We start from the raw sequence: 19533 nt of genomic DNA, 5'->3' as shown, positions 1-19533 counted from the left end.
TGCAACTGCTGCCCACTTCTGCTCCTACAATGACATGTCAGCGAGGGCTTATATAAAACTTCCCGCTAGCCCATCAACCTAGCCTTCATTAGGCAACAACAAAGAAATGTCAGAAGTGATTTAAGAGTATATCTTTAGTTCTGAAATGAGTGTTTGTGCTTGGGCTGAGGGAGGAGAGGGGAGTGGGAAGAAGATGATTGAGGAGCGTTCACAATTACTCACATTGCAGCCGTGGAATATATGTGTGGGGCTATTCATTCAAAATGTTGTCACTGATAATGGCATTCAGCTGCAGAAATCTCTAAATATCATGTAGAGAGAGAGAGACAACTCCTCTGCCTGCCTAGAGTGATGAAAATGCAGGGCTTTGGATCAAATTCCTTGTACCACTGCTCCAGTCCTGACCCTCGCTGTGTAAAACCTTGTGATTAAAAAGTCATGTGACTGCAACAAACCCCACCATTGATGCTTTCCTTCAGTATGGGTCATCACAAACATTATCCCTTACAAATCCAGGGCAAAATCGCCCCAGCCCTAAGTAATGGCTCAGCTTTGGTGTTTATGGCCACAACAGTTTCGAGCCATGACCAGGTCTGTAAGAGGCACTGAGAAAAACCCAAGGTCTTCCCCAACAGCTACATCTGTTCCTGCCAGACCCAATCAGCCAGGATCATCCCTGCATCCTCCCTAGAGCTTCTTCCCACAGTGCTGAGGGAAGAAGAAACAGAGGGCATCAGAGGGGAAACATCCCCTCTCCCTTCTCCATCATGCCCTTGCTAATATGTTTATGTCTGCCCCCTGGAACAGAGGCAGAAAAGGTCATCCCTTTTTATCCTAGAGATATGGGGCAGAAATCCTATTCCCTTGCAAGCAACAGCAAACTCATTAATTATAACAACTTGCAAAGATTTCATCCACAGCATCTCAAGATGAGGCCAAGTCACAAGTGAAATGTTTAGAGACAGGAAGACACCAAGGCCATGTGCTTGGGTGCTGCAGGATAAGGTTAGTCCCTCTTATTGAAATTCTTGTGCATTAAACTGTTCTCAGACTTCTTGAAGTTTTGTAGATTAGGAACAACAACCACATCGACAGCAGTAAATTATACTCTCCAACAACGATTTATGGCATAGAAACTCATTAAACATCCCACTGATTGGGTCTCTGGGACAGCTCTCAGGCCAACCTGTTGGTCTATACAATAGTTGATGGCAGAAGTGACAATGTTGCAAATGTCTTTCTGAAACACCAGCCCAAGCACTAAGGTCTAGTTCCTAGGAACCTTATTTTTCATAGCAGCTGTCTCCACGGAGACTTGCTTGCACTGTCAGTTTCCTATAGATGAAACACCAAAGACATTGCAGAATGTCTTAAAAAACTTATTAAAAAAAGAGAAAAAGCTACAATTTGTACCAGTTTCCTCAGTTACAGGTGGTGCCAAGTCCTTGATCACCCTTTTTCTGAATACTGCTTGTTTGCATGTCATCGTGTGCACATGCTGCCCTTGTAGAAAAGCGGACATGATGATGGAAAAAGCTGGTGCGCAGAGGGCTCTACTCAGTTTTCTTTTGAAGTCCATCTATCTGTTGTCTTTCATTTCTTGGATCTCTTAGTGGACATCGGCCTGATTTTACACCCCTGACTCTGTGACCTTCAGAAAGTCCAGCCTTGGAAATGTGAATCAAACTAAACAGGGAGTTTACTCAAAACTTCCCACAGCCAGGCAGAATTGTTTGGCAATCTGCATCCCTTGCAGTAACACCAATTCCTTTCCTCCCTGCCTGTGAAAAGAATCAAAAAAAGCAACTGACTAAAAGCAAACAGTTAACACAAATCAACCCAATTTATTATATGCAAATCAGTACTTGTTTCAGTTTTCTTACTCATTCTTCTGTTTTGAATATTTACTAGATGATGAAAGGTATTCACTTATTGAAAGAAAAGAAGAAAAAAAAGAAAGTTGTAAAGCATTAATTTTGTGAAGACCAAAGAAATTCACTTTAGAGCAGCAGAAGCTTTAAAATGTAATTTCCCCCAAAAATCACTGTCTGCTTAGCGGAACAAGAACAGCTGGATGGAAACCATTACAGTTAGCACTTGCATGTTTCTTCACAGGCTTTCCTATGCAATGCCACAAAGGAGACTAAGTGAGCGTCTGGTGGCATCCCGTTGAGCATCTGAGTTCCTTTAAGTACCGATGCAGACTACATATAGAAGCTAGCCCAGTCCATGGTGAAGACAGCTCGATGGTAGAAAGCCTGTGAAGAGGGCACAGCGAGAGGGAACCTCAGCAAACACGATGGGGGCTGAATGCAGGACCACTGTGCGATGTGCCAGCGGCCTCAACAGCCACTATTTACACTCGTTTGGGCTGTCAGCAGCAGCTCCACCACACCAGAGCAAACAGCCAAGGCAATCAGGGAGCTGTAAGGCAGGGTAGCGTGTAATATCTAACATCACAACTGAAACGGCATGGTTACGTACTTTATCAGCTCACTCAGGTGGGGAATGCATCATTTTATGTGGCTCTGCAGGCCTGACACCTCCTTCTCTTACACTGCATGAATCAGGATTGTCTCCTCTCTTCTCCCTGCAAGTACTTTACGCAAACAAGACGTGCTGGATGCATTTCTCACTGATCATAAATGTCTTTCACATCATGTTAAGGGACTCACAGAAACCACCACCAGCACTGAACAGCCTAAGATAAACTCTCCATGGTGAGTTCAAATCAGCTTTGGGCCACTGTGCCTTGGTGACCCGTCAGTGGAGATGCAGAAACTAAACCAGGATCCAGACACACCAAGGTATGGCTGTAGCTGTAACCCTTCCCCTGACCTTAGTTATTCCCTGGTCTTCTCCCTGGGACTCCCAAACCCCTACCGGGACACAAGAGAAACCATTAGGATTTTGCAAACCAGACTCCAAGCACTGACCCCAGCACATGGTGTGGTGTTGCAGGTCTGTGGGTGTAGCAGCAGGAAACATTTCCCTTTTGCCTGGTCCTGAGCAACGCCTTCCCCGGCACACATAGCTTCACAGCACGTATCTGCAGAGCCCTGGATGTCTCTGAGAGCCATGAGGACTCTCACAGGGCTAGAAAACCCAGAACTTGTCTGCAACATCTTTTTTTTAGTTGCTGCATTAAAAAAAGGCAATTACCTCATACATGCCTACCTTTTCTGACAAAAGCCACCAGCTTTCAAAGCTACTTGTGGAGCTATTTGCAGAAGAGCTCCCCTGCTACCATCATTCCAAATGAAGCAAGCCCAGTTAGAGAATAGGGCTCTCCTACAGCAGCTTCCTTTGCTCAGGATCAGGAACGGAAGGGCTGGCCAGGCCGGCTGCAGGTTTTTAACTGGCACCTGGAGATGGCAGCAAGCAGCTGTGGGGGGTAACCACCTCTTAGATGCCTTTTGTGGAGCAAGTCATGGCAGATAGGCTCTTGGTCTTTCTACAGACATGTATCTACTTCTGTATCTTCAGTAACACAAGTGTTTTTTCAAACTCGCTTCTGTAAGCTCTGTGCTTCTCAGCTTTATTTTCTGCAGAAGCTGCTTACCTTTCTTTTCTTCTGATACTTTATAAGAACATGCATGTAATTTAATTTTCTCTCCCAAAACCATTTTTCACTTTCTTTCATTGTTTGGTCTTCTTTGATAAGACCTTTGAGAACCTAAGTTGGAAAATGTTAATTATTAAAGTACTCTGAAATAATTTATAATGTTTTCCATAGAATAAAAACATTCCGAGTTAGCAAGCATAAAATGTAGAGGCTTTCCTCTTACAATTCTTATGGAGATTTAATGCTGGCAATTATAACAATGCAAATGGTATTTACGGCTTAACTGTGCTTGCAACTAAGCAATTTATAAGAAGTAATTTACTTAATTTGGGGATCAAAATGCAGAGCTCACCATACATTAATGGTTGTGGCACTGGAGGCAAGGAACTGAAGATAGAACTTATTCAGAGAGATTTATTTTTCTAATAAGATTTGAAGAGTTGTTTTTTCTTTCTTTTAAATATAACAAAAGAGTAGCATTTCTTCTCATGGCTTGATTTCAGAGAAGGATTTAAAATTGCATTGGATCTTTCTGTGGCCCTTAAAGGCATTATAGAAGAAAGATGGCTCTTTGCTATTCTATTTCTACATTACTGAATTTATAGTTAATTGAACTGCTGCAGCATGGACTGATGTTTATGCATATTGTCTGTTTTCTGCTTTTTTAAGAGGAAATGGATTGTGAGAAATTACTGGCTTACAGAAAGTATAGATACAGCCTATTGCACCAAAGAAACTTGTGTCTAAGGGACAAATGTTTGTCCTTTAGAGTACACCTTATTGCTCTGTATGGCTGGAAATGCCCCAAACAACTTGATACTTGGTTAAAATGGAGGAATGGGCAGCAAAAAGCATCATAACAGTTCTTCGCAGCCTGCACTCCCCAACCCTGACCCATTTGCACACATATTACAAAAAAGCTTAGTTGCTAACACCCTGAGCAGGAGGAAGGAGTGTGAGTTTCCTGCTTACAGCCCTGCCCTGCAGCCCCCTGGCACGGCAGAGCTGCTGCTGCTCAGCCACACTGGGCGGACAGCAGTGTTTCCAAAGTTGGGCTAGTTTCACACACAGCAAAGTATTGAACTTATTTTAGTGAGCGATAGTAGTCTGGAGCTTCGATAGCTTCACAGGGCAATGAACACCTTGGTGGCAACCAGTTAAAAAAAACACAGAAACACCATCCCTCCCATCCCACTGGAAGTGAGAGGACCAGAGAGAGGGGGCAGGGATGGGGAGAAGGGCAAATGCTAGCGTTTCTGCCAGCCCAATGGGGTCTGCATGCCCGGGGAGGCCCTAGCATCACTCTACGCTTTCCTTGTATCCACACCACAGGGTCCCCAGGTGCTCTACATCCCCTGGCACCTTCCCTCTGCCCCACCCCTCCATAAGGACCCCAATTTTCCCCTCCCATTTCCCCATTCCCTCCCCCACTCTGCCAGCCCCCAGCACCAGGACCATATAACCTCTCTCCTTTCCTTCCCAACTAAATTCACCCTTGCTGAAACACGGGACGGTCTGTCTCCACAATGCATACCGTCCCCCAGGATGGTGTTGCCAGCACCCGGATCTGCACAAAGAGAGGTTTATATGGGTACAGCACCACACAGGAGTTGGGGGGACCCTATGTATTCCTACTCCATGCTGAGATTCCCCATTGCCACACAGGCACATGGGTATGCAACCCTGTTCCCCTCTCCACTAGCTTAGTCCCTCCTGGAAATTTTGCCTCCCTTGAGGCAAATGGGCCTCTACAAACACAGTGGGCAAAGAGATCCTGGAGGGGGGCCAAGCTGCTGCCACATGACTGGGAGAGAGAGCGATGTAAGCCCTTACATGGTGAGCCTTTGCACAGGGGTACATGCAGAGGGGCTTTTCATGAACTCTGGTAAATACCTATTTTGAAGGATACATACCAGTAAAGAAAATACATTAATCCACCCATTAAACACACTGGCAGTTCTGGCCCCACTACATGTTTGGACACTTCTGCTTGCCAGCGCAGCACTCTGATTTCTGCATGTTGTCTCCAGAAAAAACCTCCATTTTTGAACAGTCTTCAGTGCCGAGAGCCAAAGCTGGAGAAGACAAGGATAAGGGCACCATAGAGGGGGTGCATTCAGTTGCTGGGAGGCAGCCATGAGCTCTCTACTGTGAAGTGGCTTTTACTGGCATCACCTACTTGCTCTGACACCTGATGCCCTACAGAGCGTAAACAGAAAACACACCAGGAAAATAGTCAGGAAGAACAGACAGAAGACTGTTACTGGGTTTACATTTTCCAGGCCTGATTTGTAGTGAATAGTCGAGCTTTACTGCCAAGGTAAGGGGCACTGGGATCCAGAGTGAGACCTGGTATTCTTGGCACACTGAATTAACAGTGACAGTGATAACACACGGTTCACACTGGCAGTACACAGATAGGGAAAGCATGTTGAAAAAGCCATTTGTGTTTTTGGAGAGCTGTGGTCCACACCTGCAAATTTCAGCACCGATTCCAGCACTGCTGAAATTTTTGATTAACAAAGAACACTCTCCTAAACAGATTACTTTACTCCTCATACAGGGAGCTTTATGCTGATGAATCAGGTTTTATACGAGGTAGTAGTGCAATGAAATATATCCCACTTACCCTGGGAAGACTCAATCCCCACCTACACTGGATTAAAGATGAGCAAAATCCATATGCTACACTTCCTACAGACCCAGATCTGTTCAGTCATCATGCATTTTTGTTTGCATTAACTGCAATTTCAGTCAAAAAAGTAGTTCTTAAAATGGATTTCCACTGTAGCGGTTGCTTGGTTTCTGATAGCAGACTGGTGAGATACAAACATCACAGTCCAATCCATTATGTCACAGCTTTTAAAGCTGGTTACACCCCCACCAGAACCAAAGGCCTGTGGCCATAATCAGGGCAAACCCCTCCCAAGCAGCCACCCTTGGCATTTCCTGATCCCAAATGTGATGGGGCTATTCCAGCCCCAGTATTTACTGTTCCCTTTATTTATGTTTCAGCACAGCATTTGTGGCAGCCTCTGTTCTAAATCTGGCATTGGGAATATGGGGCATAGGAGGTATGGGTAGGTTCAGCTGCATAGTAAAAATAAGGATTTCTTGATGCCCGTGATAGCTCCCTGTAGTATTTCAAGTGCAAGTGCATCCTCCAGCTGTTTTCTTTTTTCCTACAGATATATATCTTTAAATAATTAAAGGAAAGCAATATCGGAACATTGCTTCTTTCTGCTACAGTCCAAGATCTATAAGCAAACTCAGCTGATTTGTTGGTCCTAACTAGTATTGTCTGCATGCCCACAGCTAGTGCCCTACTCTTTACAGATAGTAGTAACTTCTGAATTTTCTCAAATGCCTTATTGATTCCATTTCCAAGCTCAAATTAACTTTTCTTTATGTCTTTTGATTATTATAGAATTGGATGAGGTCAAAAGTTTCTAAAAGTGACTACTCAGAACTTGAAAAAATAGTTTAAATCCATGACTGTTAAAATGGTCAATGCTCAATTGGAAAGGCTCAGGCTCTCCACGTATCAGTCACAGAAACGGGTCCCATCACCATTTTTCACTATGAACCCTCATTTTCTGAGCCTGCCCAGCTGGGACAGCAGGCTCGCAGCCAGACCCCATTCCCATGCTGTATACTGCCGGAGATCCAGGGCAAGGGACTTATCAGCTTGTTCTTGAACATTGCCTCCTGGCAAACCTGAAAAGGCTAATTTTGTCACCATTTGTCCCTCACTTCCCTGTGGGGCAAACAAATCAACCTGGGGCTTACTGACAGAGCCCAGCTTCTCTATAGTCTCAGGAAACATGGCCATTGCCATCTTCACCGAGAAACACCCAATGGGTCAAATTTACATAGTGTAAGTTTGGTATCCATCCATTTAAGCCAAGCGTGCCAACATTATGCATTCATTTGGCCCATGAGGTCTCCTCATTCATAAAAAGGAAAACATGCCTGGCTACGCAATCACTCTAATTATTTGAAGAAGTTTCTGATGCTGGCAATGCCTACAGCATAAATAATTCAGCCTCCATACATTTTTCAAACACAAGAAAATCACATCAGTGTATTTTATATAAGCCTTCCAGGACATTGGTTATTTTATTTACCTGAGATCAATTTAGATGTAAGTGCTTTAAGCAGCTAAAGCCAAACAATGTTAAGCCCCTAGCTGCCTTGCCATCCCAATTATACTTTTAACTTTCTACTGTGTTCTCACCGTGCCTTGTTTTCTTCGGGTATAAACGGTTTTCAAGCACAGATTACCTTAAGCATGCTAATGCATAAGGTAATATTTTATTTCACAGAACTTGAAAAATGTAGAAAAACTACAGAATTTTAACTCTACTGCCAGGAGTTAACACTAACAAGTGCAGCCACACTATCTTTGAACACAGCCAGCACTGCCAGGCTGTGCATGACATCTTGAGGTGTTATAAGTTGGACAATATTCTGCTCTCTGATTCTTGTTATAGTATGTGGTGGAAAAAGACTTGAGGGTAATTGCTTGAGAGCAGAAAACTTGTTCCTTTCTGTTTAAGCACTTGGATGGGATTAGATGTGACATAGCTATGCATGATCTTGCAGAAATAATTTAATTTAGCTGTGTTTTCTGTCCTATATGCAGAGTCAAGACTTTATAGTACTGGCTTACTAAGACTGCTGTGGTCATCTGAGAAGATACATTCAACAGTTTCTGTGGAATGATCACAGGCCAGTTAGCTCAGCCCTGAATCACTTTGATTCTTTATACATTTCCTACTCACAACCTGGAGAGCAAATGATTGCACGGTTTTAAAAGTGTGGCCCGCGGCCCCATGCCAGAAGAGCAGCGTGCACCTTGGATCCCACAAGTGGAACAAAGACCCAGCATTTGGGAGACTCTGCACTTTCCCCCTAAAACTTTCCCAATAAAATTTCAGATTTCTCTAAAAAATTTGCAGGCATAGTTTGTTTTGTAACATAGATGAAGATTATTTTCTTTGTGTGTATCTACACTGGTGGAGTCAGGAATCCCTCCTGAGTGCTGCGGAGGTGAGCATGATGGGTTGTGCTGCTGCACACACCTGCTCCACAGGACGTGTATGCCTGTTATCACCTTGCACAGACCTCTCGGAAGCAATTTATGGCCTTTGAAGCCACCACCCTCTGCTCTGACTTAGATGTTGACCTATGTGAACCTACCATGTGGTAAAACCTTTCTTTTTTCCTTTATCTACAAAAGTTTGACCTGTTCATGTGGATCACTGCAGAAAGGCCAGCTATGATCAAAAGATTATAGGCCGGGTCAGTAAAGAACTTGGACTGAATTTGGACACCTGAATTCCAAACTACACCTGTCCCTGATGGTGCCCGAAAGGTTTTATACAGTCACATCATTGCCTGCCCTTTGCTCAAGGGCCATACCTTTTGGTAAGCGTCAGACCCAGAACAGGTACATTTATTTGCCTTTCCCAAATAGGTGAGGTTTCCCCCATTTCATTCACCCCTGCATCACTGCATGCAGAGGGAGGGAGACATGAGGGATCTTACACTTTTGTGTTGGCTGAAACATGTAAGCCCACTAGTTATATTATAAACAAGAACTTTGTTAAAAAAAATCAGAGGTTGGAAGGGACCTCAGGGATCATCTAGTCCAACCTTTCCAGGAAGAGCACAGTCTAGACAAGATGGCCCAGCACCCTGTCCAGCCGAATCTTAAAAGTGTCCAATGTGGCAGAGTCAACCACTTCCCTGGGGAGATTATTCCAATGGTTGACTGTCCTCACTGTGAAAAATTTCCCTCTCGTGTCTAATCAGAATCTCCCCAAGAGCAACTTGTGTCCATTCCCCCCTGTCCTCTCCATGTGACTCCATGTAAAAAGGAAGTCTCTATCTTCTTTGTAGCTACCCCTTAAGTACTGGTACATGGTGATGAGATCCCCTCTAAGCCTCCTTTTTTCAAGGCTGAACAAACCTAGTTCTCCCAGCCTATCCTCACATGGCAGGCTTCCCAGTCCTTTGATCATCTTGGTGGCCCTTCTCTGGACCCCTTCCAGCCTGGCCACATCCTTTTTGTACAGCGGGGACCAGAACTGTACCCAGTACTCCAGGTGTGGCCTGACAAGCGCCGAGTAGAGTGGGATAATGACTTCTTTCTCTCTGCTGGTGATGCCCTTTTTGATGCAACCCAGCATCCTGTTGGCCTTCTTGGCCACAGCAGCACACTGTTCGCTCATGTTGAGCTTTCTGTCCACCAGGACCCCCAGGTCCCTTTCCACAGAGCTGCTCTCCAGCCAGGTGGATCCCAGTCTGCACTGCACTCCTGGATTATGTTTTCCCAGGTGCAAGACCTTACACTTGTCCTTGTTGAACTTCATAAGGTTCTTGTTGGCCCACTCTTCCAGCCTACCCAGATCTTCCTGCAGAGCAGCTCTCCCTTCTGGAGTGCCTACTTCCCCACTCAACTTGGTGTCATCCACAAACTTCATCAGGCTACACTTGATGCCGGTATCCAGATCACTTATGAAGATATTGAATAACATTGGGCCCAATATTGATCCCTGGGGGACCCCACTTGTGACAGGTTGCCAGTTTGAGAAAGAGCTGTTTGCCACCACCCTCTGGGTGCGGCCTGTCAGCCAGTTCCCCACCTGCTGCACAGACCACTAGTCTAGACCATAACACATTAATTTCTCCAGGAGAAGACTGTGGGGGACCGTATCAAAGGCCTTGGAGAAGTCCAGGTAGACAATGTCCACTGCCTGCCCCATGTCAACCAGGCAAGTCACTTTGTCATAGAAGGCCACCAGGTTTGTCAAGCACGATCTGCCCTTGGTGAAGCCATGTTGGCTTTTCCCAATCACGTGCTTCATTTGACTTGTGATGGCCCCCAGGAGGATTCGTTCCATAACTTTCCCAGGGACTGAAGTAGGGCTGATAGGCCTAGAGTTACCCGGATCCTCCCTCGAGCCTTCCTTGTAGATAAGGGTAACATTTGCCTTCCTTCAGTCCTTTGGGGCATCTACCGTTCTCCACGACTTCTCGAAGATTATGGAGAGTGGCCTTGTGATGATGTCAGCCAGCTCTCTCAACCCCTCAGGTGGATGGCGTCAGGGCCCATTGATTTGTGGGGGTCAAGCTCCTGTAGTAATTCATGTACTAACTCTTCCTTCACTGATGGTGAGTCTATGCTTGGCTCAACCGGCAATTTCATTCCCAAAGCCTGGGACCTGACAGTGCTGGTAAAGACAGAGGTGAAGAAGGTGTTGAGGACCTCTGCCTTTTCAGCATCGTTGGTGATTGACTCTCCTTTTCCATTTAACAGCGGGCCTATGTTTTCCTTCTTTGTCTTCTTATGGTTGACATGTCTGAAGAAACCTTTCTTGTTGTTTTTGACATCTACAGCCAGTTTCAATTCGAGCTGGGCTTTTGCTTTTCTAACTGCATCTCTGCACGCTCTGGCAATGCCCTTGTAGCTCTCGATGGATAATCCTCCACTTCTCCGTCTCTGGTATGCTTCCCTTTTGGATTTGAGTAGACCCACGAGGTCATGGTTGGGCCAAGGGGGACTTGTGCTCCGCTTACTTCCCTTTCCTTTGTAGGGGATAAATTGGCTTTGTGCTTCCAATAGAGAGTTCTTGCAGAACTCCCAGCACTCACTAGCTCCTTTGTCTTCCATGGAAGCTTCCCATCAAATCCCTCCCAACTGAGCCCTGAGTGAACTGAAGTTTGCTCTTCTAAAATCCAGAGCCCTTGTCTTAGAGCTGACCTTCAGCACACTCAGCAGGATCCCGAACTCCAAAATATTGTGGTCACTGCAGCCAAGGTTATCACTAACCAAGATAATACAAAGCAGGCTTTCTCAGTCTGTGAATAGCAAGTCCAGCAGTGCCACCTTCCTGGTTGGCACATCTAACATTTGTGTCAGGAAACAGTCCCCTATACATTCCACGAACTTGGTGGATGACATGCGAACTGCTGGATTGTTCTTCCAGCAGATGTCTGGGTAGTTGAAGTCCCCCATCAGGAGCAGGTTCTGTTGGCCAGAAGCTTGCTTTAGTGCCCCAAGTATAACTTTGTCGGCATCGTCATCATGGTTAGGAGGTCGATGATAGCAGATGTCCACTGTGAGGTCCTGCTTGGAGACGACCCCTTTGACTTTAACCCAGAGGCATTCGATAGAGCAGTCACAATCACCATAGTTGACTTCGATACATTCAAGGTTTTCCTTAATGCAGAGTGCAACTCCTCCACCTCTCCTACCCTGCCTGTCCTTACGAAAGAGCCTGTAACCGTCCATTGCGATCCCCCAGTCATTTGAGTTGTCCCACCATGTTTCAGTTACTCCTATGATGACGTACCCTTCTGAGTGGGCACAGAGCTCCCAGTTCCTCCTCTTTGTTATCTAGACTGCGTGCATTTATATACATACACTTGACGTTAGTTTTGTAATGAGGATTAGATTAACTGAAGTGAGCTTCCCTCCTGTGAAGTCAGATTTTCAGCTGTTACCCAACATGGTATTTTCCCAGCTGTTACCCAACATGGTATTTTCCCAGCTGTTACCCAAAGCAATATTTTTTAAACAAAACTATACCTTAAAAATTCTGCATGGCAGATGATCTCAAAATGAAATGTTATTTGAGGGACTATGACCAAGATCCATCAGCAAGTGTCTGGTCTTCCAGGTTTGCTGCTAACCCAGTTTGAAAACACCAAACCTCCTTACTGAGTCTTGGCCAGATTATCTCCCCTGTCTGCGCCGATATCTTACCATATCTCTCTCTTTCCGATGTTATATCTTCTAGAGCAAGGTAATCTCTGAGTAGATCACAATTCGATGCAGTCACTACATTTTCCTCAAAAATTAAGAACCTTCTCAAACTCTCTTTGAAACCAAAGCGGTTCAACTCACTGGCCTTGTTGGTTAGCTGCTTCATTAAGACTTTCAGGGGACAGGTTTGATGTCTGTGTTCCTTTGCTTTCAGGCTTCGTATTACAGTGGAAACAAAGGTACTCCACATGTCAGTGCTACCCACTTGGAAATGAATAGAGCAGTGATTTTCATAAAATATTTTACTGAAGAGAGTTACTGAGCTGTTGCTGCTCTGCTGGAGTAAGACTGTAATATACATCAGTCTTACTAGGTGTGTATGTGTATATACGTATATACATATCTATGTCAGGAAGCAGTAGACTCTGCTCCTTGAAATTTCTCACCCAGTCTAAGTGTGCATTCATAAATTCAATAATATTTTCAGTCGATCCTGCTAAATTCTGCTTTAACTAACAAGCAAGTGAAAACACAATATAGTAAAACTTAAAAGCCACCACCACAAACAATACTACCAGTTAACAGAAAACTCACATGGAGGCCTCTGACTAGAAGCGACGGTGGGAGACATGAACGCATATGGATATGGAGCATTTGTCCATCCCCTAGACAATTTTGTTCAACACCTATTGTCTTCAAACTAGTGGCCTCCTGACTGCATGGTCAGCAGTCTTTGCAAGCCAAATCTTTTGCTAACAGATCTTTCCCTGTGGCAAATCCCTGCAACAAAGTGAAGCCACACAATGTGGTTCGCCTCTTGCTCCCACACTTTGTGTTGCCAGCTCTTGGGTGGCTGGAAATTGCTTCTGTCAGGAAAAAGCACAGGCAGCAGCACTTGGAAGTGTTGTGATAAAAAGAGACAGCCAGTGCCCTCCTCACTGTTTTGTTTTGATACTTTTCAGCTCTCCATTACACACAATAATGAGAGGCTGAATACCCTGGATAATGACAAACCTAGATAGTTTTTCTTTTTCTGCCCACTCAGTGTTTCTGCTCTGTGGTTCCCAGGATGCTTATTTCCAGGATGCCAGGCTAGCTCATAGGCAGTGATGCAGAAATGTGCCAGCCCACTGGCAACATCCTTGACCCCGAGCCCTGAGCAGAGCCAGCCAGGTTGGGAGAGCTCAGGTGGGCACAGTGTGGACAGGGCTGCACCACTGCTGGCTTTCTGGAAGCAACAGAGCTGTGTTCACACACCACTGCATTTGAGCTAAGTCCTGCCAGGTCCATGCTGGCTCTTTGCCCTTGATACAATTTACTCACAAATTAGATAATCCGTCCATAGAAAATGAGAAATTGATCTATCAGCTGTTTCTTTTGTAAAACTACCACCCTGCAGCAGCACCAATGAAGCATGACCTCTGTGTAGGCGCTGCCACTGTTGCTTTGACACCTTGCTGACCATGTTCAGCATGCCAACAGCTGCACCCCTCAATGAGCTGACACGGGTACCAGAAGCTGACCCTTAGGAAGACTGTTTGCCTGTGCTAGTTATCCCAATCATCCGCTGCTTCTGACATCTCAGCTTCATCACTCAGTGCTAGTACAGCTATTTCTATGCAGTTCTGTCATGTGCTTTGTGGGCACAGCCCAAGCCTTTCCTGTCCTACCATGTCTTGGTTTGCCAGAAGCTCGCTCTTCAGTACTCTCATTTGCACTGGTTTGAGATCAGAGGCTTCTTTGATAACCCACTGACCTGAGGCTTTAAAGCTATATAGACATCTCAGCATGTACATAGTTGCCCATAGATTTCTGAAAATAATCTACTTGAGTGGAAAATAAGTGGCTAAATACCAGTGAAGGTCTGTGCCCAAAGATTTTAGAGTATTTCTATCAGCATCTGCAGGTAAGGGGTTATCATGGGGACTTCAGCCCTCCACTAGCACTGCGAAATGACACATAGCCACTTAGCTGCAAAACTCCAATATTTAGATGTCTGGACGCTAGTACCTATGTCCCTCTAAACTTCCATTTCTAAGGTCTAAGTCCTTTTGCCCATGACTACCTGAATAAATAAGCCTTATGAAAAGGGTGGTGATACTCTGAAAGTGTTAATATTAATTAATGAGACTTTGGGTTTGTTTTTGTTTTGTTTTTAATAGGTGTACTAGCTAGATCTGCTAACAGATTTGCTGCCTGGAGAGGCTTTCTGCCAGTCCATTCTGCCTCACAAGGGATTACCATGGCAAGCCTGAACTTCTATATTAAGAGAATCAAATGAATTATGGATCATTATACCGTAGTAACACAGTTGGGACTTCTTGATAAATCTTTGTTGTTGTACTGTTTATTGATATGCTGAACCATTATGCAGTTTCCATAAGCACTGGAGTAGAGATGCACAAATAATAGGTCATCACTTTCACGAAAATCCAGGTAATAACTTTCCCTTAAACCAAAGACATTTGTGGGATTATTAGATCAGAAATAACCAAGGACTACATGTCTTTCCAATGTGTCTTTTGAGCTCTATCCCCTGTATTTATTCTAGATTTTTTTTTCACTAGTAATGATCCTAGGTAAAACAGTGTGTGTTTGCTCATATATGTTATCTATATATTTCTGAATACTTAGGTGGAATGGGATATTACAGTTTGCATTCTAGCATCCTGGAATATGATACCAGACCTTTCTGTTATAATCTTGTAAATGCTGTGAGCTTGATTGCCTCAATAAGATTTTATTTTAGGAGATCTGTATACAGCTACTTAAGCAAGTTAATAATTTTGTGTATCCCATTTGGTGAGGTCACACTAAATAAGTGCTGGTTTAGAAGACTTTGAGAGCATTTTATTAAATTTCTTCACCCAACTTCATCAGAAAGAAGTCCATGCTAACCCCTGTGTCATATTTCTACCTCTCTGTGGCCAGGCTCGCTAACCTGCTCTGTCACTAATCCTCTGACTTCAGGGAAACTGCTTGAGGAATATGATGCTGTTCGTATGAGTGAAGGCATCACAGCTTGTCTCTTCAAAAGCTCTTTTTCCTCTTTAAAACTGACTTGCACCTAACTAATCTGGTATTTATAATCTTCAGAGCTGTGTAGTTTACTCCTGGCTACTAGTTGTAGTCCTTTTACTACAGTGATGAACTGCACAGGGAAACTGAAAAAAATTCAAGCAAAACATCATTTGAGTAAAGCTTCATTTCCCAAAAGAGAAAAACTTGAAAATCTGACAGGCTAGTGCAAAAGAGGCATAGAAATCCCTACCAAAAATATGTGGGAGGGAACATTTATTTAAAATAGGACCGCCTAATTCAGCTGCTAAATCAGTGTAAGGAGCTCTGTACGTCTGTGTGTGCTGGAGGGAAAGGGAGAGACAGAGGGAGGGAGAGACAGAGAGGGAGAGAGGAACAGAGGGAGGGAGAGCAATGTGCCTTTCACAGAGCTCAGAGCTTGATGGGAATGTTTGATTAGCTCCTCTCTGAAAGAGAAAAGGTGTCCAGGCCTCCCTCCACTGCCTGCCTCTCCTTCTGTAGAATAATGTTAGCTGGAGTTTGGGGTACAGAAAAGCTTGGAAAAAATAGCACTTTCATACTGTGTGGAGAAAAGGAATAAAAAGTTGCACACCTCAAGCAAGGTAATTCTGATGTAATTTCTTTGTTATATTTATTTATGGGGGTGAGGGGGGAGTTGCTTTTTTGCCTGTTGATAATAGTTAAATATTTTAACTGCTAAGAAACTGTAGGGAAGTAAATTTTTTGTTTAGCATTCCAGCTGTGTGCATCACAGACCTAAGAAGATGAAGACATAGATGTAGAATGAAACTGTACTTTAAATTATATATACTTCATTAAGTATTTATAGAAGCATTAAACCCCTACTGTTAAAGTGGACATACATACTCACTGCATGATCAGCAACAGCTTAACTATTTGATAAAGCATGGTGTATATTAGTCACACACCAAACAACATATATATGCCTGCTGTTCAAGTAATGTGTAATAGGTAATACAACTTCTTCCCTAGGTTTAAAATGGTTTTGCTTTCAAGACTTTTCCTTTGTCTCTCTGATCAATAGAAAGGTGTGTGTTGTAGCATTAATTAGCACTACCTGACATGGGGGAACATCAATTTTCAAGATAGAGAATGGAAAATAGTATTATTCTAGTGATCTGTATTTATATGGTGTCAACAACTTTGCTAGATGGATAGATACAGATGTATGCACAGTACAGTAGCCTGGATGCTATATATCCTTTTGTGGTGAGTGCTTGTTTTGTGAGGCTCCAAAAGTGAATAGCATTGTCAAGCCTGCCACAGCCAGTCAGCTTTCTGCAGAAAGATTAGAGTCTCGATAAGCCTCTTCAAAATGCCATTTCTCTCAGACTAGTATGAACATGAACCAAATGCCCCAAGCAAACTTTCAACCCTGGTTAATATTTTGTTCCTAGAGTTTATGGGAACTATGCCACATCCAGAGCAAAAACAGAATTACAGATTACAGAGGCAGATCCTCCTTGGAGTACACTCCTTTTCCTCTAACCTTGCCAAAATTTAAAAAAAAAAAAACAAAAAACAAAACCGCCAAAACCCACCAAGCAAGCACACACAGAGAAAAAGTAGTTTAGATGGCTTTTAAAATATATTTGACTGAGAACAACAATGGAGTCATATATGTTTATAGCTTGTATTTTACCATATATCCAAAAGTTAAAAACACCTTGCATTTGACTGCACTTGAAGAATACCTATTTTTTCTTTATCTGTAGTACCCTGTTCTTCAGATTTTGTTCAGTTCATCGCTTGAATGACAGTCATGACTGTAAGACAGGTCTCTTTCGGAAATGCAAAGGGGTCTTAAGCAAAAATAAATGCATTACAAATGCACATTACTTTTGGAACATTAAATTAATATTTTATTTTAAGCAGACTTATTTTGCTTGCATATTTTATCTAATCCTTCAAGTTGCTGAGGTTGATCTCATTGGGATGACAGAAGAGACTTCCTGTCTTGCTGTTATTCAAGGCATAAGAAATATTTTTTTAAAAACAGAAACCTTGACTGTCCTGTCAATATAGTTGAATATTCCCTTGTGTTTCCACCTGCAGTAGGAATGTTATGTTCTTAACTTGCTCACTACTCTTCTGTAAGACACTTCTTTCCTTAGTAGTATTCTTACACATGACTTGCCACTGGCTGGCTGAACCAAGTAGTTTTACTAGCTAAACCAGTTTTCCTCACACTTGGGATGCAAGAATGACACCCCATGTGGATCCTCTTGTGTCTAATAAGAATGAGAACCTACCAAAGTCATTCCTTAGTGGAGATATTAACAAGGTGTTCCCTCTTCACCCAGCCACTTACTTTACAGAAGTAGTAGGAAATTAATTTTTACACTTTCTTTTGTCAGACTTGATTAACTGGAATATTTCTAAAAAGAGACTGCCTGAGCCACAGTATGAACTCAGAATCTGGGAAAGTAGGCTAATTACTTCATGTGAAACAACAGAATTATTTATTATTTCTGGCCATTGCTTTTTAGAAAACATTGCTAAAAATAAATCTGAAGTTTACATAACAGTGGCATCAAAGACTTGACTGTACCTGGTCTGCCTGGAGAATTTTTAACTTTTTGTTTTTTACATCTGAGCCACAAATAAAGCTCTAGATAGAAAATACTGCCCAGTAGCTTTAAATGCTAACCCAAGTCTCAGGACATGCATGTTTAAGTCTCTGTTTTACCAAAAGTCTCCTAAATGATGATAGGTAAGTCGTTTAGGGCACCTGGCTGAAATAAGTAATAAAAGTGATAGCTCAGTTTACTATCTGCAGCTATGACTGTATCCCTTCTCCAATGTTTTCAGACTAAACACATAGAAAAATGCTGTGGCACTCATAGACATGAGTTCCCCATACAGAGGGACTGCCACAGGCAGATGCCAGAGCAGAGTTGCGTGTTGGCCCATTGCAATGGGGTGGGGAGGCACTGTCTTTTCCGGATGGGTGGTGAAAAGCAATAGTCCAGGATTTTCTGACAGCTCTGGGGGATGTTCTGGCCCCCAGAAGCTCTGAGTCCACCAGGACTCCTCCAGCTTGCTGCAGCATCAGCTGAGATTTAGACCTCCCATTCAGGGCTCAGGAAGTGGACACTGAAGAGACAATAAGTCCTTCCTTCTGAAAGCCCACCCATCATACAGGACTCATTGGTCTGTGTGGGAAAACAGAAACACAGAACAAAACAAAAATAAATGCAAAACTGTAAAGGAGAGAAAAATAATAATCATAGTATGTGTTGTACATAAAGCCAGGGAAGATGCAGCTACAGCAGTACAGGTCTGCCCTCCTCACCTTTCTCCTGTGGAGTAGTTTTTAAGGCCAGAGTCAGAGAGAGAAATAGGTGCTTAGCACCTACTTAGAGCACTTCAATTCCTCTTTTGAACTTGCTGGGGCACAAGGAGACCCCTTGTCCCAGCGCTGGCCTGGGGTGCCCATGCTAGAGCTCAGCTGGGACCTGGAACAATGTGGCCCCTGTTCTGGGCCCGGCTGTCACACAGAGACTATAATTATCTCTCTTCTAATGACCAGCCAGGCAAGATAACAGTTTTTATGCTATGTTTAGAAAACAATGTCTTACTACAAATTGACGGTTCATTCGCCTGTAAAAGAGCCTCTCTGACAGTCCTAGAGCAGCTGCCATTCTTTTGCATTCTGGTTCCTTTATTTGCGGCACATTTCACACTTGGAAAGCTTGGGTGAATGCTGCGCAGGCAGTGCAGCCTCCCCCTGCCACAGAAGCGGCTCAGAGAGGTGCAGAAGTGCCCAGAAAATCTGTAGCTGTTTAGACTGTATCTCTATTAATAAATTAAACTCTGACTCTCTGTCTCACAACAGCCTGCATCACCCTCGTGAACTCCTTTAGCCCCTGAGCCAAAGGGACAGCAGGCACTGCTGCAAGTGCTGTGCAGGGGGGCAGTAAGACTGCCTTTTACTGACACCTGATAATGTCCTGCAGAAAAGTGGGATGTGAAGGGACTGGCTGCAGATAAAACAAGAGCATGTATGGGCTTTTCCTCCAGTGCCGTGGCTCACAGACAAGTCGGGGATCTACTGAAATTATGTAGGCTCCTAAGGCATCTATGGGGTAGCTATACTGGCCAGCTGAGATTGCAGTCTGTGTGGGTAACATGA

The 19533-nt window shown here is 43.8% G+C and overlaps 1 protein-coding gene across 2 annotated transcripts in view; it reads left to right on the top strand.

Annotated features, from left to right (window-relative positions):
* The first annotated feature begins 15685 nt into the window (after nucleotides 1-15685).
* VIT (vitrin) overlaps nucleotides 15686-19533 on the top strand; it is a 57327-nt gene continuing 53479 nt past the window's right edge. For both annotated transcript variants that reach the window (XM_075089285.1, XM_075089284.1), the window contains exon 1: nucleotides 15686-15979. The gene's annotated coding sequence lies outside the window, so the exon portion shown is untranslated. The remainder of the gene's footprint in view (nucleotides 15980-19533) is intronic.

The sequence above is a fragment of the Phalacrocorax aristotelis genome, chromosome 3, assembly GCF_949628215.1.
Source record: "Phalacrocorax aristotelis chromosome 3, bGulAri2.1, whole genome shotgun sequence".
NCBI lineage: Eukaryota > Metazoa > Chordata > Aves > Suliformes > Phalacrocoracidae > Phalacrocorax > Phalacrocorax aristotelis.
The sequence above is the reverse complement of the archived record's forward strand: the minus strand, read 5'-3'. Positions and strand labels throughout refer to the sequence as shown.